The following is a 24,769-nucleotide window of genomic DNA, read 5'->3' as shown; positions in this document are numbered from 1 at the left end:
TTTAACTAACATATAGCAGTTCAATCTTTTAAAAACAGTTCTCTCTTTGTTCCAGGCAGTCAGAGGCTCTAGACTCGCCATCTCTCTGGAGAAGGTCCCGCCAGAATGTGTGGCTGCTCACTCTTTCCATTGGGCCAAGCCATGCAGACAGAGCCAGTGGCCTGCTCTGAGCACAGGGCCCTGCCTCTGCGTCTGTTCATCCAGCATCCTTCCCAAGCAGGACAGTCACTTCCAAAGGCCTTTTGAGGTGCAGGCTGTCTTCCTTATTGCCTGTGCTCTACCAATTTTCCTGTGAAATCTGTGGTCAGGTGCCTCCGGTTACCTCCACTCCTCTCTTTACACACAGTGTCTTCTTGGTCCTGTATCACATTGTGGAGTCAGAAGGCTGAATGGGAAGAAGTCTTTGGTGGAGACAGACGTCACTCAACAAGTCTTAATCAACCAGCCATTTACTGTGTCCTGAGCAGAAGGTGGCAGATGCTGTTCAGCTCAGTCATTCTCTGGGAAAAGGAGAGGGGCTTCACACTGTCATCTCCTCATCTCCTAAACCAAGTGGGTGTTTACAAGCACATCATTCAACAAACTTTGGGGACAATGGAAATCTACTGGCCCACCAAATGGAGCCTGAAACAAGCTTCTGGGGCTCCTGGGTGACCTTGTGAGACCGGCATGCAACCGAAGCATTGTAACACCACGTTCCTTCTCAATAACCCAGTCTTTACCCTAAGAAACACTGTGCTTGAAAGGCAAGGTGGCTACCCAAAGACGCTGTCCAAACCCCTTGGAACACAAGGTGAAGGCAGAGTTGAAGCATCCCACTTCAAGGATGGCTCACACCAGCTGTTTCCTGATAGATTCGACACCATTTGGAGCAGCAAGGTGCTGTGAAGATACCTTGGTCCAACCTGCTTGTTTCAAGGCAGAGAAACTGAGCCTCATCAGGGGCAGGGGCTTGCTGAAGGCCAAAAAATCTGGTAGTAAACATCAAATTGGGGATCCCAGCCTGGGTTGTCTGGACTATTGTGATAACCCCCTCCACCCTCGCTCAGCTGTCAAACTGATCTTCCTAAAACACAGGTCTGACTATACCACCCCTCTACTCAAAAAGTAGTTTAGTGGTTCCCTATGCTTTCCAGGATGAAACTGAAAATGCTCTGTGTGGCATCCAAAGCCCCTTCCTATACCTCAGTCTCTCCCATGAACTCTACATGATAACTCATCTTCTGATTCCAGGCCTGTTCCTTAACTGTTCCTCCTGCCTGGTGCTCGCTCCCTTCTCACCTCAACCTCCTGGCTTCCTTTAAGTCTCAGTTAAAGGTCCACCTTTGGCAAGAAATCTTTCTAGGTCCTCCTAATGCTTAATGCCTTCCCTCTGAGGTGGCCTCTATGGATCCTGCACAGTATGTCTACACAGAGCTCTACATTCGGCTCATAGTTTGCTTACATGCTGTCTACCCCGTCAGACCGGGAGAAGGGGAGCACCCTGATGTTTTTTGCCTCTTTGTATCCCCAGCACTTAGCACCACACCTCATCAGTGCTAGCTGACTGACTCACTGACTGGGAGACCAGACGGTGTAAAGCTCATCTTCCCTGACTCATCATAGATAAAGCCATCTGTTAGCGAAGCTCTCTGTCATGTCGGCCACCTCCCCAGACACTTGTGACGCTACAAACACCCTCGGTCTAACCTTCACCATGCCTGACTGCCCATGGCCCACCGCCCACCCAACCCAGAGCCTAGAGGAGGCATCTGGGCAGAGGGAGGCGTCAGCCCAGAGGTGATGGAGGATTAGCCAGGCAGGCTCTAATGGCATTCTTCTAACTAAAGACACAGGTTTCACCAACACATGGAACATCTGTACAGGAGGAGAGTGAAAGGTGTAAAACACCAGGAACAGTGCATGTCCTTACAGGGAGCACAGTGCCGCCAGGCCCAAAGAGGAGCTAAGGCCCCAGACAGACAGGCTGTGCCTGACACAGGCCTGAGAAACAAGGCCAGTGAGCTCATGTATTTCTTTATTGAGGAAGCTTGATGGACAGAGAAAGTCAGTTACAAGAACAGCTGACGTGCCCCTCCCCACTCCCATGTACACAGGACTACCACAGCCCAGCACCAGCAGAGGCAATGCCCCCTGCCCAGTTACTTTCAAGACTGCTCAGCTCTGACAGCCAGGGCTTCTATGGCAAGGAAAGGCTGGCAATGCCTGATGCCACTCACCAAATCTCCCTTTGGTTCATTTCTTTCTTCATTTATTTCATCTGTGGCCTCCTATTCCAGTTTGCAAAGGATCTTAGGACCAAACCCACTCAGAAAGACCCTGAAGTCCTGCCCCCTCCCCCCAGAAAGAAGCCAAAAGGTCCAAGCATGACCAAGAGAACACGCCTATGACATGGCAGATCCTACAGTCCCAGAGCAGAAGAGGCACAGGGCTGGGAGACTATGCCCCCATTCCACAGCTTCCTGCTCCACCCCACTCCCCCAACTGACTCAAGGAGCCAGGCTCTGCTAAACCTAGTTTCAAGGTCAAGTGATGAGCTTAGTAAATCCATAAAGGCATCATGGCCTCAGGACAAACCCAATGCTTAATAGTTGAATGAAAAGCATTGCACCTGAGAACAACAAAGCTGGACAGTAGCCTGTGCTCCCGTCCTGCTGAGTTACTGTTTTTAGAAGGATGGGAACAGAATTTCATTTTATTTTTAATCCTTCTGTGCCGCTGTCCTAGAAATGCTGTCCGAAGGCGACAGGAGTGTGTGTGCAAACATGAGGCCGAGTCTCCCCCAAGCCTCCCACCAAGGCATCTGATGCTGCTGATAGCCCTCACTCCTGGGTGCTCTCTCCCGGGTCTCACCCCATCTAGCCATCTGCTCCTCAGTCTTCCTTTCTAGCTGGTCATCCACATCAAAGGGTCAAACTGACAAGGCCAGTACTACTCCTGAAGGGCCTGAACCAGGCCAAGAGGGAATTGGGAACCGCTTCACAAGAAAAACTGAAATGCAATGTAGAGAATGTTAATCTGTGGTTTTCTAAGTCAAATGTGGGTTCCTCCTGGCTCTGTCCTGGGTGCTTGGCTTCCCTGGGCTATGCTGACAACTCTCAGACTTCTACATCTCCTGGAAGTCTCCACAAGTCTCCAATCAACAGTCCCAAACAAAACTGCACTTTTCCTCCAAATCTCTGCTTCCAAACACCCCACTTTCTGTCAAGGGCACCATCATTCATCCAGCCCCCTGCTTTATGACCTTTGGGGTTACCCTCGCTCACCCCACAAATTCAATCAGTTTCAGCCACAACTTCTCGTGTTCACTCCCTTTTGTCCCCTTATATGTCCACCTCAGTTCATGAACGCCTTCACTTCTCACCTAGACCACAGCAAGAGGCGCCTGGCTATCTGGCTTCCCTCCCTCAAGCCTCTTCCCACTCTAAGGATAGGTCAAAAGCACAGGTTGGACCACGCAATCCATTTCTCAAGAAACTGATGCCAATGATTCCTGTTACCTCTAGGATCGAATCTCCTGGGTAGCATTTAATGGCCTTTTACAACAATTCTGACCTACATCTAGCCTCCCCTTCCCATTCTCCAGGGTGCAGCCAAAGTGGCCCACCTTCTCTGTGATTACCCTGGGCACCACCCTCCCCCAGGTCCCTTGGGCTCCCAACCCAGAAGTCATCTTGGCTCCTCACTACTTGTCACAAGGCCTGTCCACTCAATCTTTGTAACACCTCTTGAACACTCCACCTTATCTCCTCTGACAAGGCCCCATCCTGGTACAAACTCTCTTTACCTCACACCTGGACTACTTCTGGGAGGAGGCAGCCTGTCTCCAGTGTCTCCCCACTCCAGCCCATCCTCCATTCAGTCACCAAAGGGCGTTCCTAAAGCATAGCTTTGATCATTCCCCGCCCCACCCCTACCACTCAACCTCCAGAGGTTCCCTATGGCCTCTAGGATCAAATACATGCTCTAGTTGGCCTTTCGGGTCTTCTCACACCTCACCCCCCGCAACACAGACTCTTCCATCCAGTGCCTCCAGCCTCCTGGCTAGTCCATGAACAAGACCCTCCATCTCCCAGCTCTGGGCATTTTCTCTGGCCATCCCCCATGTCTGGAACCCTCTTCCTCCTGTGCTTCCACTACTGACCTCCTTCAATTTCCAAGTAAAATACCACCTTCTACAGGAAGCTTCCCCCACTCCCTCTTAATTCCAGTGCCTTTCCCTCTCTCAAGGATTCCCTATTCATTCTGCACAGAGTTGGCACTGTATAGATTTGCTGACATGCTGCTCCCCCATTAGACTCTAAGTCCCTTCCAGGACAGACTATCTTCCATCTCTTCTGGTATCCCTGGCACTGAGCGTAGGGCCTGGCACGGAGCAGACCCTTAATAGGTGGTGACTTACTGATAGATCGCTGCTGCCTCTCTGATACTTCATGACCTGCACATGCATGTCTAGAACACTCCCCCTCCTTGAATCCTTCACCTCTTTCATGTCTCAGGTTAAGAACCATCTTCTACAGGAACCTTCTCCTGACCCCCAAGAATCGATTCTAGCACCTCTCTCCATCCCAAAGTGGTTGTCATTCAGTTGTGTCCAATTCTCTATGACCCTATTTAGGGTTTTCTTGCAGAGATCCTGCAGTGGTTTGCCATTTCCTTCTCCAGTTCATTTTACAGATGAGGAAACTGAGGCAAACAGGGTGCAGTGACTTAACCAGGGTCACACAGCTGGGAAGTGGTTGAAACCAGATTTGAACTCAAGATGAGTCTTCCTGGCTCTAGTATTCTTGCCAGTGCACTACTTAGCTACCCCAAAACATCTTTCCCTGACTGGAAATCTAATAAATGTTTGACAGAGTTAAAAAAGAGGAGATATTGTTATTCTCACACACAGACATATGCAGGAAGTCTCATGCAAATGCTCACACAGGGTCATACGTCTACAATCACACAGGACACCTCCTCCATGTCCCACACGCCAGTCTCTCTTATAGACATTCTATTATAAATCTATCCGGCGGCTGGAAGCACAATGCAGGATTTTCAGTGAACATGGGAATCACTCCCCTTAAAAACAGCCATCAATATCCATTAGTACAGCACAGAGCACAAGATATGCTCTGAAGTCATTTCAATTTTGTTCAGCAAGATGGCAGGACTGTCCCTGCAGCATAGATTTCAATGAATAATTGTCACTTAAAGAATGCAAACGTCACAAAGATTACCTTCCAACAAGCTCTCTGAAGCCTCAGAATGTTAACAGATTCCCACAGGAAAAATCCCAGCCACTCTCCTCTGTGCACTCCCGTCATCTGCATTTCCATCACACTCTGAGCCCCAAACAGACGGTTATTAAAACATTGACCCCCACCCCTCTGTCCATCTCACTGAATCTGCGATGCCGACAGCGGGAGCAAAGGGAGCTGGGGGGTGTTGTTTTAAGACTCGTCTTGCCTTTTTGTGTGTGTTTACTCTCAGAGTCACTCAGAGTAGGAAAGAGATTTCCAGGTACATCAGAAATAAATCTCCCTGGGCACGTCTGGCTGACTTCAGCAAGCAGGTGCGCAGACATAATTATTATTGCAGAGCTGTTCAGCACAACCAGGTGTGCTCCTCACCAAATATGTGAAGTCTGTTATTCTTTGAAAATTCCTGGCCTACCAGGTGCCATTCTCCCCAAAGTAAAGCAAGATTCAAGAATTATTCAGTAAAAATGTCAGCTGCCCTCTGGGTCTGCCCTTGGTCTCTTCCTGCGCTCCACACCAAGCCCCTCCTTGGGCCTCCCTTTTCACTGGAGGGCAAAGACCACAGACATCACTGGCTCTGAGGGACCAAGGAGGACTTGGTTTGCTGAAGCTCGGGTGCCAGGTCACCCTCGTGCCGGGGAAGCCTTGCGTCTGGGGCACTTGTTATCTGACATGAACAGGAAACAGGTGCCAACTCCCAAGTGCCTCAGACCTCACTGAGCACCAAGGCCGTATACCTCCCAGCTCATCCCACGGTGTCTGCTGATAGATTTCTAGCAGTACAGAATATGCAAATGATATTATCATTAATAGAGTAACAGATAAGTGAAGAGTAACAATAATATGGGGTAATAAGTATAAATAGATGGTACCAGATATCCCAGCCCCAACAGGCTTCTTTCCTTTCTCACCAGCCAGAGAGCAAATGATCGGGCAGGTCTTAAGCTGGGCCTTGCAGGCAGAGTAGGACTTAGATGGGTGGGGGGGCTTCTCAGACCTGAGGTAGGAATGAAGAAAGAAAGCCTGGAGGTGACAAGCCAGTCTGAGATACAGCAGAAGCATGAGCCCCCAGCAGGGGATGACCCCTCACAGACAGTGGCTGCATCATTTGAAAGTCACCCTGGCTGATGACAGTCATCTCTTTCTAGTGTTTGTCCTGGCCGGTTTATGCTATACTTTGGCCACCTCTTCTAGATCCTTAAGGGCAGCCTGATTCAGTCAAAAGGCCACACTTAAGGATTTAAAAGGCCACAAGGTGACAGGTTTCTCAGCCCTGCTTTAGCCATCTGCCCCCTGGGGTGTCCACAGTAAGAGATGAATAGCCCAGGTTACAGTTTTAGAATAATGACTGTATATGTAATCACACATCGATTAAGTCTTCACCAGTGGAAAGTTCTGAGGAATAGGCTGTCTAGTAAACAGAGTAAATTAACCTTGACCCAGTCAGTCAACAAGCATTTATTAAGTGCCTACTAGGTGCAAGACATTTGGTAAACCTGGAGATACAAAAAATGGCCAAAATAGTTCCTGTTCTCAGAAAGCATAGGGTCTAATGAGAGAGACATCTAAATAACTGAGAACACACAAGGTAGATGGAAGGTAGCCTTAAAGGGGAAGGAATTAAAAGGTGGGGGGAGCAGAAGGGGCTTCCTGGAGAAGGTGGGACTTGAGCTGAGTTTTGAAAGGAGCCAGAGAAGTGAAGAGGATGCAACAAGGGAGCAGGGTTCTCCAGAAATGGGGGATCCCAAGGACAAAGGCTCAGAGATGGGAGATTGAAGAGCAGTAGCCCAATGGACATGTGGGGGAATCAAGTGTAAGAAGACTTCGGCCATAGGAAGAGCTTTACCTTTTTCTCTGTGGTCATGTTGCTGGAGTTGACTGACCTCCTCCCTCCCTTGCTCCAACCCTAACGTCCAAATATCTTTAGACGCTTGTTCAATTCCCTGCCTTAGTAAGCAGACAGTTATTCCCATGGTTTTTCTCAGTCAGTCTCACTTCCCAGAAATTCAGCTCACAGGAAATATGTAGGGACCCTCAGAAGCCATTTAATCAAACCTTCTCATTTCCCAGAGAAGGAAACTGAGTCAGAGAAGGTAGCAAGGGGCAGTTCCTTGTGACTCCAAACCCTGCCAGTGTAAATCAGTATGGCTCCCGGGCCAGTATCTTTAAGTGTTTTTTTCAAAATAAATCCCAGCAATTATTTATTTTATTATTTGCCTTTGTCTCATGAAGGCAGAAAGCTAAAAGACATCCAGTCGATTGTCTCTCTGGTGGCTTGGTTCAGTTCATTCAGGTTTCGCTGCCCCTGAGAATTCTCACTAAGGCACTATTCAGTCTTCTCTAGGGAAACTAACAATTCCTAATTCCTTTCTCATTTTCCACTCCAAATGTTTCTGTTATCATAATTAGAGGGAGACCTACGGATCAAAATCAGCATTAACTGATATTAACTCCGTCAATATTTCATTCAATAACCACAACAACCCTGTGCGGTCAATGGCAGAAGTCAACTCTATCATCACACCCATTTTACAGAGGAAGGAATGGGGGCTGGCAGGATCACAGGAGTGTATTAGGAACATTGTTCTGATCGCCAGTTAGGAAGCTGTCACCACAGTCTAGGAGAGTGGAGATGAAACCCTGAACAAGGGGGTCGGTAGCAAAAGCTGAAAGGAGAAGGCAGAGAGAAGGCTAGCTAACACAAACACAATTGACTGGTTTGCTTTTTCAAATTTTTAGCCCTCATGAGCCAAAGGCAAATAATAAAATAAGCCAATGGCAGGATTTTTTTTTAAAGAAAACACCTAAGAAGAATGAGTCAGGAGCCATACAGTGCAGAAGCATTATACGCTCATGTCCATGATAGGCTCCATGCCTCGCTGGTGTTAACAGCTTCAAACTGCACCAAGACTTTTGGGACACTTCATATATGACAAGATCCCAGTCCACAAGGAGAAGAAAACAAGACACATACTCAAGTAACCATTAGTGAGTAACAAATAAAGCATTGTATATAATAGTGCTCTAATTCTTCAAAAGATTAGTGATTTCATTGTTGTAGGTACATACGTTCTCCTGCTGCTTGCTGCAGGGCATGCCCTTGTCCAAGTCACTCGGTCTCCCTTTTAGAGTCTTTTGGGAGTACGTGCCTGGCAGTGGCAACTGTACTTATTTTACATGAACATAAACTTGTCTGTTTTGTGTAACCAAAGCTGGCCATTTTTACCACTTGTAGTCATCTCTATACTTATTTGGCAAAGAACTTCCTTCCATCCACTGTTGTGAAAGCAATCTCATTCCACAAAGACACTGGGGCTCAGAGAGGCTGCTACTCATCCAAAATTTCACAGGCAGGAAGTAGAAGTGGGAGGAGTGCAGTTGGAACTCCATTGCCTGTACATCATTCTGGGTCAAGGTTCCAGGGCAGAGAGGAACACCACTAGTGCCTGTGGCTACAGGAGAGCAGGGACCCTTCCTGGATAAAGACCAGAGCAGTGACCACACCTCTCCCAAGATTACACCCCTTTAGAAACATTTAAAGTTTGCAGACCCCCAGAACTAGCTCTAAAAACAGCACCATGAAATACCCTGAAGCTTGGGACAGTGTCTCCCCACTCTCAGGTGAGCAGAACCCAACTTTAACATAAAATTCAAAGTCAAGAAATGAACTGAAAAAATAAGAAACATTGACCTGACCCAAAACTACTATGGTGGCAGGGAAAGATCAAGACACAAACTCAGAAAAAGATGTCAATGTGAAAACAGCTGCAAGCGAAGGTTCAAAGAAAAGATGAAAATTGGATATAAATCCAGTGTTTAGAAGAGGTGTGTGTGCTCGTCCTTCATTGCCGAAGAAGACCAGCCATCAGAGAAATGGTGACATGAGTGAGGGAGGGCTGTGCAGGTCACCAGCCTCACTTCTCCTCCAGAGCCATCTGAATCCAGTGACCACACATTCATCAGAATGACTGGAGACAGGCCAGGATGAGGCAATTGGAGTTAAGTGACTTGCCCAAGGTCACACAGCTAGTGAGTGTCAAGTGTCTGAAGTGAGATTTGAACTCAGGTCTTCCTGACTCCTGCACTGGTGCTCTATCCACTCTACCACCGAGCTGCCATTTGGAAGAGGTAAAGAAAGAAATACAAGTGGTAGAGGAAAAATTGGCAAAAGAAATGAGAGTGATGCAAAAACATTATGAAAAGAAAATTAATAGCTTGGTAAAAGAGGCACAAAAATACTGAAGAAAATAACATCTTAAAAACCAGAATTGGCCAAACGGCAAAAAGAGGCACAAAAATTCACTGAAGAAAAGAACCCTTTAAAAGCAGAATTAACTAAATGGAAGTTCAGTCATTTTCAGTCATCAATTCAATCATGTCTGACTCTTCACGACCCCATTTGGGGTTTTCTTGGCAGAAACAGTGGAAGGGAATGCCACTTCCTTCTCCAGCTCAGGTGAGAAACTGAGGTAAACAGGGTTAAGTGACTTGCCCAGGGTCACACAGCTAGGAAGTGTCTGAAGCCAGATTTGCATTCAGGAAGAGGAGTTTTCCTGAATCCAACCCTGGCACTCTATCCAGATCTGGTCCTTTTTTCAAAAGTCCCAGTCAAATGGAAAAAGAGGTATAAAAGCTCAATGAAGAAAAGAATTCTTTAAAAATTAGAATTGGGCAAGTGGAAGCTAATGACTCAAGAAACAACACAATAAAGTCGAAAGAATAAAAACTGGAAGAAAATGTGAGATATTTTGGAAATGGAAAAATAACTGACCTGGAAAATAGATGAAGGAGAGATAACTTAAGAATTATTATGCTATCTCAAAGCCATGATCAAAAAAAGAACCTAGATATCATATTCCAAGAAATTATTAAGGAAAACTGCCTTGATATTTTAGATTCAGAGGGTAAAACAGAAATGGAAAGAATCTACCAATCACTACCTGAAAGAGATCCCAAAATGAAAACTCCCAGGAATATTACAGCCACATCCCACAGATCCCAGGTCGAGGAAAAAATACTGCAAGCTGCGAGGATGGAACCATCGTCAGGATCACACAAGATTTAGCAACTTCCGCGTTAAAGAAACAGAGTTTGGAATAAGAACTTTGGAAAACAAAGGAGCTAGGATTATAATCAAGAATAAACTACCTATTAAAACAGAGAGGAAAAAATGGAAACTTAAAGAAATAGAGGAATTTCAAACATTCCTAATGAAAAGACCAGATCTGAATAGAAAATATGACATTCAAACACAAGACTCAAGGGAAGCGTAAAAAGGTAACATGAAAAAGAAATCACAAGGGATCATATGAAGTTAAACTGTTTACACCCTACATGAGAGGAGCACACATGTGACTGTTTACATCCCTACATGAGGAGCACACATGTGACTGTTTACATCCCTACATGAGAGGAGCACACATGTGACCATTTACATCCCTACATGAGAGGAGCACACATGTGACTGTTTACATCCCTACATGAGAGAAGCACACATGTGACCGTTTACATCCCTACATGAGAGGAGCACACATGTGACTGTTTACACCCCTACATGAGAGGAGCACACATGTGACTGTTTATACCCCTACATGAGGAGCACACATGTGACTGTTTACACCCCTATATGAGAGGAGCACACATGTTACTGTTTACACCCCTACATGAGAGGAGCACACATGTGACTGTTTACATCCCTACATGAGAGGAGCACACATGTGACTGTTTACACCCCTACATGAGAGGAGCACACATGTGACTGTTTACATCCCTACATGAGAGGAGCACACATGTGACCGTTTACATCCCTACATGAGAGGAGCACACATGTGACCGTTTACATCCCTACATGAGAGGAGCACACATGTGACTGTTTACATCCCTACATGAGAGGAGCACACATGTGACTGTTTATACCCCTACATGAGAGGAGCACACATGTGACTGTTTACACCCCTATATGAGAGAAGCACACATGTGACTGTTTACACCCTACATGAGAGGAGCACACATGTGACTGTTTACACCCCTACATGAGAGGAGCACACGTGTGACTGTCTAACCCTTTATCTCTAAGGAGTCTGTATGGACAGAGATGCCATCCAAGTGAGCTGACTGTGTTGGGATGATCTCCAAAAGTGAGTGCAGGGGTAAGACAGAGGGATGCACTGGGAGAAGAGGGAATGGAAAGGAAGAATGGGGTAAATTATCGCATATAAAAGAAACATCCAAGGAAGAGCCTCTTTATAGGCAGGGAAAATGGGAGGGTGGCAGGCAAGACTTCACTCTCCTCAGAACTAGTTCAAAGAGGGAAGATACTCTCTGTCTGTCTGTCTGCCTCTCCTTTCTTTCTCTCTGTCTCCCTCCTCCTCTTCCTTCAGATCCTTCCTCCCCCCCTCAAATGGGTATAGAAATCCATCTTACCCAACAGGAAAGTAGAAAAGGAGGGAAATAAGAGAAAGAGGAAGTGATAAAATGGAGGAAAGAGAAGATTAAGGGAGGCCATGATCAGAAGCAAAACAGACTTTTGAGGATGGACCGCATAAAGAGAGAGGATAAAAAGAAGAAAATAAAATGGAGGGAAATACACAGTAATCATAACTGTGAATAAGAATGAGATGAGTTCAGCCATAAAACAGAAGTGGATGGCAGAACAGATTAGAAACCAGAATCCAACAACATACTGTTTACAGGAGACACACATGAAACAGAAACACACACAAAGAGTTCAAGTAAGGGGCTGGAGCAAAATCTGTTATGCTTCGGATGAGGTTAAAAAAAAGGCAAGGGCAACAATCATGATCTCAGACAAAGCAAAAGCAAAAACAGACCTAATTAAAAGAGATAATCAGGGAATGTACATTTTGCTAAAAAGGAATATAGATGATGGAATACTATAAAAAATTTGTACATCACGCCTCTCTGATAAAGGCCCAATTTTTTAAATATATAGGGAACTGAGTTAAATTCATAAAATTAAGAGTTATTCCCCAGTTGATAAATGGTCAAAGGATACAAACAGGCAGTTTTCAGATGAAGAAATCAAAGCTATCTATAGTCATAAAAAAGGTTCTAAATCATTATTGGAAAAATGCAAATTAAAACAACTCTGAGGTACTACCTCATACCTATCACATTGGCTAACATGACAGCAAAGGCAAATAACAAATGATAGAAGGGATATGGAAAAATAGGGACATTAAGGCAGTGTTAGTGGAGTTGTAAACTGGTACAACCATTCTGAGAACAACTTAGAACTCTGTCCAAAGAATATAAAACTGTGTACGCTCTCTGACCCACTACTGTCTGTATACCATAGAGATCAAAGAGAAAAGGACTATGTGTGCAAAATATTTTTAGCAGCTCTTTTGGTAGTGACAAAGAATTGGACATCGAGGGGCTGCCCATCAATTGGAGAACGGCTGAACAAGTTGTAGTATATGGTTGTGAAGAAACACTACTGTGCTGTAGAAAGTGATGAGGGGGATGGTTTCAGAAAAACCTGGGAAGATTTATGCAAGTTGATGCAGAATGGAGTGAGCAGAACAAGATCACTGTATCCTTACTGTTGTTTTGTGGTTTGTGTGTGTGTGTGTGTGTGTGTGTGTGTGTGTGTGTGTGTGTGTGTGAGAGAGAGAGAGAGAGAGAGAGAGAGAGAGAGAGAGAGAGAGAGAGAGAAAGAGAGAGAGAGAGAGAGAGAGAGATGTAGCTCATATGGAAACGTTTTGCATAATTTCACATGTATAACTGATATCCCATTGCCTGCCTTCTCAATGGGTGGGGGACGGGGGGGAGGGAGAAAAGTTGAACTCAAAATTAAAAACAAAATGTTAGGCAAACAAATATTTAAAAAGCGAAGAGTGTGGCAGAAGCCGTGAAGCAGTGACTATAAGATGCTCTACCCCTGATCCCATGGGGAGTGCTGGGTTCAGCTCTGAGGACCACTTTTTAGGAAGGACAATGTAAGATGGTGCCTACACAGAGAAGGAGGTAAATGCTACAGACCATATGAGTTCAGTTGGAGAAAGCGAGGAGTCAAGGTTGGGGAGGAGACCCAATCACTCTCTTCAGAGCCAGAGAGCCGCCATGTGGATTCAGCCTCGTTCTTGGCCTCTGGATAGTGGGTCAAAGTTACAAAGAAGTAGACGACGGTTCCTGATATGAAAGATATTCCTAGCCATTACAGGTAGTCAGAACCAGAGCAGGCTGGCCACAGTGGGAAGGACGTTCCTGTCACTAGGCTGGCTGGGTACTCATTTGGGATTCTGTCAAGGGGGCTCCTGTCCAAGTGTGAGTAAGTCCCAGCTCTGCTGTCTGTTCCTTGTGAGGCCCTGGACAAGCCAATTAAAGTCCTGGCTCTCAGCTGAATTAGATTAGATGGCATCTGAAGTCCCTTCAGACTCAGAGGCAGTGAGGCTAGACAGTGTCCAGCGTGGTGCTCACCAAAGATGAGCTCAGATTCTTCCCAGAAACTAATGAGACAAGGCCAATGAGGTGGAGGAGAGGGTAGTGTGGAAGATCTAGGAAGCTTCCTTGTCCAGTGGCTCCCACCACTCACCCAGGAGGGAAGGGGGAGGTCTTCTTTAACTCTCAGAGTCAAAGGTACAAGCAACACCTTCAATTTCATTTTTTTTAAAAAGAGAAACATATGAAATCCAACTTATCAGCCAAATACAACAAAAGCTTCAAACAGTACATGGTGTGTGTTTTCTTAAATATTGTTTGATATATCTCTCTTTATATATAATATTTAACCATTTCATAGCTCAGTGACAACTCTAAGGGTCACCTGGGAAAATACAGCTGGGATCTAGAGAATGGAATGATTTGACTAACAAAGACTACCCAAAGAAAAGTACTTACTTTAGCGGCACTCTGGGAATCAAGGACCTTCCTTTCATATTGGATGGTTTATTTGTATGTGTGCTCTTTACCCAACTTCTTCCTTAGAGAATGAATGTTGAGAGAGGAGGCGAAAGACTGATTAGAAACTGAGAATTTGTTTGGAAAAAAACTAACCCATGACTGATAGAACATCCCAGGGTAAGGTAGAGATTCCCTATTGCTTATAGGCTGTATACCCCCTTTTCAAGGGCAAGCAGACTTTCATTTCTGTCCGTCTCCCCAGGGCCTGGCAAACAGTAGGCACTTAATAAGCATTTGCTGACTGGTTCACTGATTGAAGGGGCTATTGCATTTATGTGTTTGTGCCCCCCACCTCCCATATCTGACAGAGAATGAGAAATTAATCCACCCTTGTTGAATTGGATTGACTTTAGAAACAGAAATTAAAAAATCACATGGTTTGGGAAGTTTTTCTCCAGGAGTTACGACTAGCATGTTGGCAGTTCCAGACAACACAGTGACTAACCAATCCTCTAAGCCTGTTACCACAAATCCTACCCACATCTCCTAACAGTCTCTTCTTAATAAGGTGGAAAATACCACATACTGTCTGATCCTGTCTTCTCACTGGCTACAACCCAGTCATTAATTATCAGTAATGATTGTCTGCTCACAAGAATGCTTCAAAACAAAATCAAAGACAAACAACTGATTCTCTAGACCCTTCTGTGGGGAAATGTTGGCTGGGAGGTGTTTCCTTTGTTTTGCAACACACCAGCCAATTAATAAAGCCACAGTGATTCTGCAGGTTAGTGTAAAAAACAGAATCTGAATCCCTGCAAATGGCTTCCAAGAGACTACGTGACAAAGCAGATGGAGCCTGGGAACCCAGAGTCTCCCAACTCATCCCAGTGGACAAAACAGACACTTGGAAATTCAATCAATCAGCATGACTTTATTTGCTGCTAGCTACGTGCCCAGTCCTCTGCTAGGCAATGGGGGAGACAGGGGACAAATCTCTGGACTTAAACAGGACCCAAGAAAAACACAAAAGGGTCACAGATTTGGGGCTGGAATGAGATCCATCAACTCGAAACTCTTATTTTACAGATGAGGAAACTGAGGCCCAAAGAGATTAAGTGACTTGCACAAGGTCACATGAAAAAGTAAGGGGCAGAGTTGGGATTCAAACCCAGGTCATGTGACTCCAAATCCAAAGCTCTTCCCACTGCCCTGTCGGCTTTTGGTGCTTTCTGTTTTATTGGAATAAGCTATGTTTTTCTTTTTTTAAAAAAATTAAATTGAAGTTGGTGCTTGTGCCTCTGACAGTGAGGGTTACAAAAGCCCCCATCTTCATGGACTGGACGGATGGTCACAGCCATTGCTGGTGAAGCCTGGATCGCCTCCCCTGCTCCACCCCTCTCCCATTAGAAAGCAATGAGCTTCCCAAGCTGCTGGGGGGGGGGCGCGGACAGCGTGGTCCTTACCAGATCCTGACTTCTAACTAGTCCCTCTCCTACCACCTAACACAAATTCTGTCATCTGAAAAATGAGAGAATATTTGTTACACCTTTTTACAAAGTCTGGGTGACACCTAACACCTGTCCAGTAAGTAATACACTGTCACTCCCAGTATGACCAACGCTGCTAGTGAGGCCAAAGACAGAAAAGTGTGGGGATGCCATCAGGGACGCGGGAAGCAGAGAAGGTTTCTGGAAGGTAGCCTTTGAGTGGGACTCCAAAGGATGGTGGGAATCTAACAAGCAAAGAGGAGGAAGAAAGAGATTCCAGAGAGCCTGAAAGAAGGTCCAGCGGAGGGAAAGGACAGGGGAGGACAGAAGACAAAGAGCAAACTTATCTGGCTGAAGTCATCTGGAAAGGTAAAGGTGCCCCGAACCACTGAGGGAGTAGAGGAATGGCAAGAGTGGGTCTGTGCTTCAGAATGATTATTTTGGCAATGTATGAAGGACGGATGGTGTTGGTGGAAAGACTGAAGGAAGAAAAGCCTGTTGGGGGAGATTGGCAAAGATAATGGAGAAAAAGAATCACACTGCAGCTTTCTCCCCCAGAGGCTTAGGAAGGACCAAGAAAGAGAGTCAGGTCTAGTGGTGAGAGGAACTGAAGGAGAAACCAGAACAGGCCCTTCTTCCAACCCCGGTCAGCACAAGGGCTCAGAAAGAGGCCTGAAGATTCTGGGAGAAGAATCCAAGCTGGGAAGCTAAGCTGGGGCCTGTGGCTGCTTAGGGGAACACCAGGGGTGAGCCTGAAGTCATATGTCACTGACCAGGGCTGCTGAACAGGGGCCCAGATCCCTCTCACAGCCCTCCAAGGGGGACTGGAGCCTATGCCTGAAGAGCAAGGTGAGTCAACAGTTAGGTGTCTCTGAGTCTGAAGAGCCTTCCATCTGGGTGACAGGTCCTGGGGCCAGCAGTTCTTTACCAGAGTGCTGACCAGGGACTAGAATGTAGTTCTGTCCCCTTGACCTTGAACTGGGATCAGGAACCCAGCAAGTCTCAGACTGGGAGGGCAGAGATGAGACCACTCAAGATGCTGAAAGTGGGCATCTCACTAGCCTGAGTGGAAGAACTCAGCAGTCAGTACCAGAAAAGGAACAGCAGGACCCCAGACAGACAGATCAGGGTCAACAAGGTTTCAACATACCCTCCAGAACTGGAGAGCATCTAGCCTGACAGAAAGTCCCCAAACAGGAAGTAAGATAGGGAAAATCAGTAAACAAGACAAAGACAACAATGACAGAGAAATACTAATCATCCAGGGCCACCCAGACAAGAAACCCAGATGAAGAAAGTAAGTCCACAACAGTGACATGGAAAACTCCAAACAAAAACACACCTTGGCCACAAGGCCACAATGGGAACTCCTAGAAGAAATGTAGCAGGTATTTAAAAATGATATAAGTGAGACAAAGAACTGGAAAAGAAAACAGAGCTCTAGAGAACAGACTTGGAACTTCAATGCCATCAAGGGTCCCAGAGGGAATTAAAGAAGACATTACACCTGGACGCTATGTTTTCATGATATTAAAAGAAGAAAGAACAGAGAGGGGGGAAAGGAGGAGAGAGGGAAGAGAGGAAAAGCTCTCACCTTCCATCTCCTGCTCTGCTTTGTTTCAGTTCCACAGGGCAAGATGCCCCTATGCCGGGTACCCCCAGTTTGTTCACTTTCCTCTACTTTTCAGCCTCCTTTTGTAAGCTATCTCCCCCTTTAGTTTGTAGGCTTTTTGAGGGCAGAGTCTATCTTTTCATTAAGTGTATGCCCATAGATTAGCACCATGCCTGGTACAGAGTAGGCACTTCGCCAATGTTTATTGGATTGGATGGGAAGGAAGAAGGGGAAATTTACTAGCTCATATAATCAAGACGTACAAAAAGATTAACAGATACGGAGGAAGGGGTAGAGGGAGTGGACTTCATTTAAACTTCACTTTCACCTAAATTGGCCAAAGGACGAAAGAAAACACACACACACTCTCTCTCAATACATTCAACTCAATAGGCAAACAGGAAAATATGGGGAGAAGGGAGATGATGGGGAGGTGGGGGGGTGGGATAAGAAATTGTAAAGATTCAGGAAGTATTAGTCATAAGCAAAGCAAACTCCAACCTTGGAAAGTAGACTGGGGGTGGGGGGAGAGAGATAGGTTAAGAAGAAAGAAAGGATATGAGTCGTGATCATGGTCTGGGTGAGCAGAGGAGCAAGGCAGTAAAGTAAGACTGTATCAAGCAGAGATCACTAGGACTGAGCATATGCCTTTCACCACAATCTTCTTTGTAAAGAAGGTAGGAGACAGAGAGGAAAAAAATAAGGGAAGTGGATGGAAAGAAACACATAGTGATCATAACTGTTAATGTAAATGGAATGAACTTGCTGAAAAAACAGAAGAGGGTAGCCAATTGGAAGAGAAAGCAGAATCCAACAATACTCAGTTTATAAGAAACACAAAGATTCACAGAGAGTTAAAATAAGAGTCCGGAATAAAACTTATCATGCTTTAACTCAAATTCTAAAAAGCAGGAATAGTAATCACAATCTCAGAAAAGACAAAAGCAAAACCCAAATAAAAAAAACACAAATTATAAGCCAAAACAGAAATTCTAAAATAAAACATGAACAAAACTGAAAGCAAGAAGGTGATTGAATTAATAACTAAAACCAGTAGCAGGTTTTTTGAAGAAAAAAAAAGATAAGCCATTAGCTAGTTTGATAAAGAGAGAGACCAAATTGCCAGTATCAACAAAGAAAAAAAGAGAAGTCACAACAAAGAAAAAATAATTATTATAAACTATTTTGTCCAATTTTATGTAAATAAAACTGATGACTTAAATGAATAGTCATAAAAGTGTAAAATACTCATTTTATCAGAAGAGAAAATAGTTAACTAGAAAACCCAATAAAAAAAAAAATGGAACAAGCCATAAAATGATCTCCCCCAAAGGAAGAAATACTGAGATAGGATGCATTTACAAGTAAGTTCCATCAAACATTCAAAGAACAATTAATTCCTCTTATTACATAAATTGTCAAAAAATAGGATCCTATGAAACTGCATTTAAGATAGCCTTGATGCGTATGACGAAAGTAAGAAAATTATTGATCAACATCTCTGATGAACAGCAATGCAAAAAGTTTAAATAAAATAGAGCAGCTACAGCAACATATATCACACGCCGTGATAAGGTTGGTTTATACCAGGAACGCATGGTTTTTTCCATATTAGGAAAATTATGAACATAAAAGACTTCACTAATAACGAGGTTAATAAGAATCACGATTATATCAATATATGCAGAAAGACTGGACAACAAAAGCCAGCAGAAGAAACAGAGAAGTTCCATCCTAAGTAACTACAGAATATATAAAATACTTGGGAGTTTGCCTGTCAAGGTACACACAGGAACTATATTAATACAACTACAAAACATCTTTGTAGAAATAAAGACAGAGGGGGCGGAGCCAAGATGGCGTAGTAGAAAGACGCACATACACATAGCTCCGAACCCACAACCCATAGAACAACTACAAAGAAGTAACTCACGGCGAATTCTGCACCCAGAGGCCACAGAACATTGGAGCGAGGGAGATTTCTGTTCCGGAGAGACCTGCAAACCTCTCGTAAAAGGTCCTTCGGGCTGCGGACTGGGCGCCGGGACTGGGAGCTGAGTACAGCCCTGCCGTGGCCGCGGCACCGAGAGGAACAGATCCGAGCGGGCTTCAGGGACGGGATCTCCAGCGGCCGCACAAGTACCTCCACCCACAGGTGACGGGGGTCTGTGAGAGAGTCCCTTTGGCGGGTCGAGGGGGGAGTGGGGTGCCCCCATGGCTCGGGCCCCCTCGGGAGACAGAAGCTGAGGGGCAGCGGCAGACCAGGGCTCTCCAAGCAGGCAGGAGCCTGGATCCATTGTTGAAGGTCTGTGCATAAACTCCCTGAGGGAACTGAGCCTGAGAGGCAGCCCTGCCCTCACCTGAGCATCTGAATTTAATCTCACACTGAATAGCAGCCCTGCCCCCGCCCAAAGCCCTGAGGCTGGAAGCAGCATTTGAATCTCAGACCCCAAACACTGGCTGGGAGGATCAGGAGGTGAGGTGGGTGTGAGGAAAATATTCAGAGGTCAAGTCACTGGCTGGGAAAATGCCCAGAAAAGGGAAAAGAAATAAGACTATAGAAGGTTACTTTCTTGGTGAACAGGCATTTCCTCCCTTCCTTTCTGATGAGGAAGAACAATGCTTACCATCAGGCAAAGACACAGAAATCAAGGCTTCTGTGTCCCAGCCCACTCAATGGGCACAGGCCATGGAAGAGCTCAAAAAGAATTTTGAAAATCAAGTTAGAGAGGTGGAGGAAAAGCTGGGAAGAGAAATGAGAGACATGAAGTCAAAGCATGAACAGCAAATCAGCTCCCTGCTAAAGGAGACCCAAAAAAATGTTGAAGAAAATAACACCTTGAAAACTAGCCTAACTCAATTGGCAAAAGAGGTTCAAAAAGCCAATGAGGAGAAGAATGCTTTCAAAAGCAGAATTAGCCAAATGGAAAAGGAGATTCAAAAGCTCACTGAAGAAAATAGTTCTTTCAAAATTAGAATGGAACAGATGGAGGCTAATGACTTTATGAGAAACCAAGAAATCACAAAACAAAACCAAAAGAATGAAAAAATGGAAGATAATGTGAAATATCTCATTGGAAAAACAACTGACCTGGAAAATAGAGCCAGGAGAGACAATTTAAAAATTATGGGCCTACCTGAAAGCCATGATCAGAAAAAGAGCCTAGACATCATCTTTCATGAAATTATCAAGGAAAACTGCGCTGAGATTCTAGAACCAGAGGGCAAAATAAATATTCAAGGAATCCACAGAACACCGCCTGAAAGAGATCCAAAAAGAGAAACTCCTAGGAACATTGTGGCCAAATTCCAGAACTCCCAGGTGAAAGAGAAAATATTGCAAGCAGCTAGAAAGAAACAATTCAAGTATTGTGGAAATACAATCAGGATAACACAAGATCTAGCAGCTTCTACATTAAGGGATCGAAGGGCATGGAATAGGATATTCCAGAAGTCAAAGGAACTAGGACTAAAACCAAGAATCACCTACCCAGCAAAACTGAGTATAATACTTCAGGGGAAAAATTGGTCTTTCAATGAAATAGAGGATTTTCAAGCATTCTTGATGAAAAGACCAGAGCTGAAAAGAAAATTTGACTTCCAAACACAAGAATGAAGAGAACCATGAAAAGGTGAACAGCAAAGAGAAGTCATAAGGGACTTACTAAAGTTGAACTGTTTACATTCCTACATGGAAAGACAATATTTGTAACTCTTGAAACATTTCAGTATCTGGGTACTGGGTGGGATTACACACACACACATGCACACACGCACACACACATAGAGACAGAGTGCACAGAGTGAATTGAAGAGGATGGGATCATATCTTAAAAAAAAATGAAATCAAGCAGTGAGAGAGAAAGATATTGGGAGGAGAAAGGGAGAATTGAATGGGGCAAATTATCTCTCATAAAAGAGGCAAGCAAAAGACTCATTAGTGGAGGGATAAAGAGGGGAGGTGAGAGAAAAACATGAAGTCTACTCTCATCACATTCCACTAAAGGAAAGAATAAAATGCCTACTCATCTTGGTATGAAAACCTATCTTACAATACAGGAAAGTGGAGGATAAGGGGATAAGCAGAGTGGGGGGGGATGATAGAAGGGAGGGCATGGGGAGGAGAGTGCAATTTGAGGTCAACACTCATGGGGAGGGATAGGATCAAAAGAGAATAGAAGTAATGGGGGACAGGATAGGATGGAGGGAAATATAGTTAGTCCTATACAACACAACTATTATGGAAGTCATTTGCAAAACTACACAGATTTGGCCTATATTGAATTGCTTGCCTTCCAAAGGGAAGGGGTGGAGAGGGAGGGAGCTAAAGAAGTTGGAACTCAAAGTGTTAGGATCAACTGTAATGTTCTTACCACTAGGAAATAAGAAATACAGGTAAAGGGGTATAGAAAGCTATCTGGCCCTACAGGACAAAAGAGAAGACAGAGACAAGGGCAGAGAGGGATGATAGAAGAGAGAGCAGATTGGTCATAGGGGCAATTAGAATGCTTGGCGTTTGGGGGGGGAGGGGAGAAAAGGGGAAAAATTTGTAACCCAAAATTTTGTGAAAATGAATGTTAAAAGCTAAATAAAAAAAAATAATAATAATAAAAATATATATAAAAAAAAAAAAAGAAATAAAGACAAACCTGAATTATCAGAAATCTATTAATTGTTTATGAGTAGGTTAGGTCAATATAATAAAAATAACAATACTATCTAAATCAATTTACTTATTCAGTGTTATGCTGAATCAAATTACCAAGGGATTATATTATAAAGCTATAGAATAATAAAAGTTGTCTGGAAGGGCAAAAGGTCAAGAATTTCCACAGAAATAATGAAACATATTACAAATCAGTAATTATCAAAAGTATTTGGTAATGGTTAACAAAGAGGTTGATCAACAGAACAGATTAAGTGGACATTATTTAACAAGAACTGCTAGGGAAACTAGAAAGCAATATGGCAGAAATTAGGTTTAGACCTAATCTAAAATCTCATACCACCTTCCAAGATAAGTTCTAAAAAGATATGTGACCGAGATAGAAAAAAATTATATCACCAACAAATTAGAGGAGCAAGGAGAGAAATAGCTATTCAACAATGGATAGAGAAAGTCCACGACCAAACAAAGGATAGGGAAGACTCTAGAAAATAAGTGTACAATTTTGATTTCATAAAACTGAAATGGTTTTGTGCAGACAAAACCAGAACAGTTAAATTAGAAAGTAAACAGTAAAGTGGGGGGAAAAACAAACTTTGCAACAAGTTTTTCTGATGAAGGTCTGATATACAAGGTCTATAAAGAATTAACTGAAATATGTGAGAACAAGTGTCATTCCTCAATAGAGAAATCATCAAAGGATATGAACAGGCAGTCACTGTTTCCAAAGGAATAAATATAAGCTATTAAGAGTCAGATGGAAAAAAATACTCCAAATGATTTTAATCAGAAAAATTAAAATAAAAAACAACTCACATCAAATTGACAAAGATGATAAAAAAATGAAAATCACAGACATTGGAAGGGTTTCAAGACAATGCTGGTAGAGTTGTGAATTGGTTCAGCGATTTTGAAAAGCAATTTGGAATGCTATGCAGAAAGTAACTAAACCATGCCTACCCTTCACCCAACAACACCACTGCTAGGTCTATAAGCCTGAAGATGAAAAGGACCCATTTGTACAAAGATAATGATCACCATTCTTTTTGACTGAATACATTATCAATCCAATCGTGCAAGGTAATTTTGTGAGATAAAAGATAATGACAAAGTTTGGGACGAATGTACGAAGTCTTGTATGAACTGATGAGGAGTGAAGGAGGAGGACCTAGAGGGCAATTCATAGAATAATAACAACACTGTAGAGGAAGAGAGCTTTGGAAAACTCAACTTTGATCAATTGAAATTGATTGAATTTGATCAATTCAATAACCAACCATTATTCCAAAAGGACCGACTACTCTTGACAGAGTAGCCATGAATGCAAGGTGCAGAATGAGCCAACATTCTTGGATGGAGCCAATGGAGGGGCCTGTTTTGACCATCTACATCTGAAATAAAGAGGCTAATTTTTATTTCTTTCAAATTTATGGAGATCTGGGGGGATGCTAATTTTTTTGTTTTTTGTTAAATTCAGATTAACGGATTAATTTAATTAGAAAAAAACAAGAAGTCCTGTGCTAATATGTTAATAGTCCAGGCAGTTAGAAATGAGGGCCTATCCCAGGACAGTAGGGGCAGTGGGATTGGAGATAAGGGGATAGATGCGAGTGAGAGTCACTACTCAGACAGAATGATTATCATTACTATCAGTGTTACTAGGTACCCGTCATATAGTACTTTAAGATATTTAAAGGACTTTACATATATTATCTCATTTGATCCCCACAACTGTGTATTGTCCCCATTTTACAGATCAGAAAACTGAGGCAAACAGAGATGAAGTGAATTACCCAGGGTCACACAACTGGGAAGTGCCAGGATTCAAATTCAGGTCTTCCTGACTTCAGGTCTAACATTCTGGCTACCACAACATCCAGCTACCTCACTCCACATGAGAGGGAAAGGAATGAATGGGGAGAGTCAGATCTAATGTCCAGGTTCACATCTGAGAGTCAGAATGAGTGGTGGTATCAGTCATCAGAGGAGCAGGGGGATGAGTCATCCAGTCAAGGACAGCTTCCTGGGGCAGACGTGAAGAGCAAAGTGGGAAAAGAGAAACCTGGACCTTGGTGACCTTTGTTTTGAGTACTCCCCAACACCCATGATCCATGATCTCCAATGGAGAAGACACTACTGCTGATGGACCAAAGCATGTGAATGAAAAACTGACAGCTCAGGGAAAATGTCCAATCTGCCAAGTGCTGAGAAACATTCCAAAGTGTGCACTTTTGACATGGTTTTCCTTGTGAAAATCCAAAATCGAAATGGAAAGCAAACTCAGAATTGCCCAGATCTCATTTGAGACACTGTGAGTCAAGCATATGGATCTCATTGCCACTTCCATGTTTTTAGTTGCTGAAACCAAAGCTATTAATCAATATGTAAAACCCATAAATGAATACAAACATTAATCATTCTAATACTTCCCTGAGTGTCAAATGGATAATCTTTTTGGAGTTTTCCGCCTGACATACTTGCCTTTAGCTACCAGCTGGCTGACCTTTTCCAGGGCCGGTGGGGGCTACCTCATAAACACTTTGGGAAGGGCCAAAGGGGCCGATGTGCTAAAGCCCCTGACAAGGGGCCCCAAGCACGGGTGAGTCCCCTTCTTGCTCGGGATCGTGTGTCCCAGCACTTGCTTTCCATATATCAGGCTAAGGCTGCATGGAAATGTGGTTTCAGCCGATAAAATTGCAGCACTGTATAAACAGGTTGATTTTGTAGATTAAGTTCTAAGAGAACCAGCTGTCTGGCCTTATGAAGCCATTAATTGCCTGGTGAAACATGCTGATAACATTATAGCTAAGGCTGTTCCTGATACAAGGAAAAAGACACACACTTGGGCTGTGCAGTCCTTCCAACCAAGATGGTGCCGGCGTCCATCTGG

General features: G+C 44.0%; 1 protein-coding gene across 4 annotated transcripts in view; it reads right to left on the bottom strand.

Annotated features, from left to right (window-relative positions):
• GNB1L (G protein subunit beta 1 like) overlaps positions 1-24,769 on the bottom strand; it is a 186,264-nt gene that overhangs the window by 94,787 nt on the left and 66,708 nt on the right. For 2 of the 4 annotated variants that reach the window (XM_072599793.1, XM_072599791.1), the window contains exon 2: positions 14,109-14,190. The exons of the other annotated variants lie outside the window; for them this stretch is intronic. The gene's annotated coding sequence lies outside the window, so the exon portion shown is untranslated. The remainder of the gene's footprint in view (positions 1-14,108; positions 14,191-24,769) is intronic. 4 annotated transcript variants of the gene reach the window in all.

The sequence above is a fragment of the Notamacropus eugenii genome, chromosome 4 (genome assembly GCF_028372415.1).
Source record: "Notamacropus eugenii isolate mMacEug1 chromosome 4, mMacEug1.pri_v2, whole genome shotgun sequence".
Lineage (NCBI taxonomy): Eukaryota > Metazoa > Chordata > Mammalia > Diprotodontia > Macropodidae > Notamacropus > Notamacropus eugenii.
This window is presented reverse-complemented; position numbering and strand designations above follow the sequence as displayed.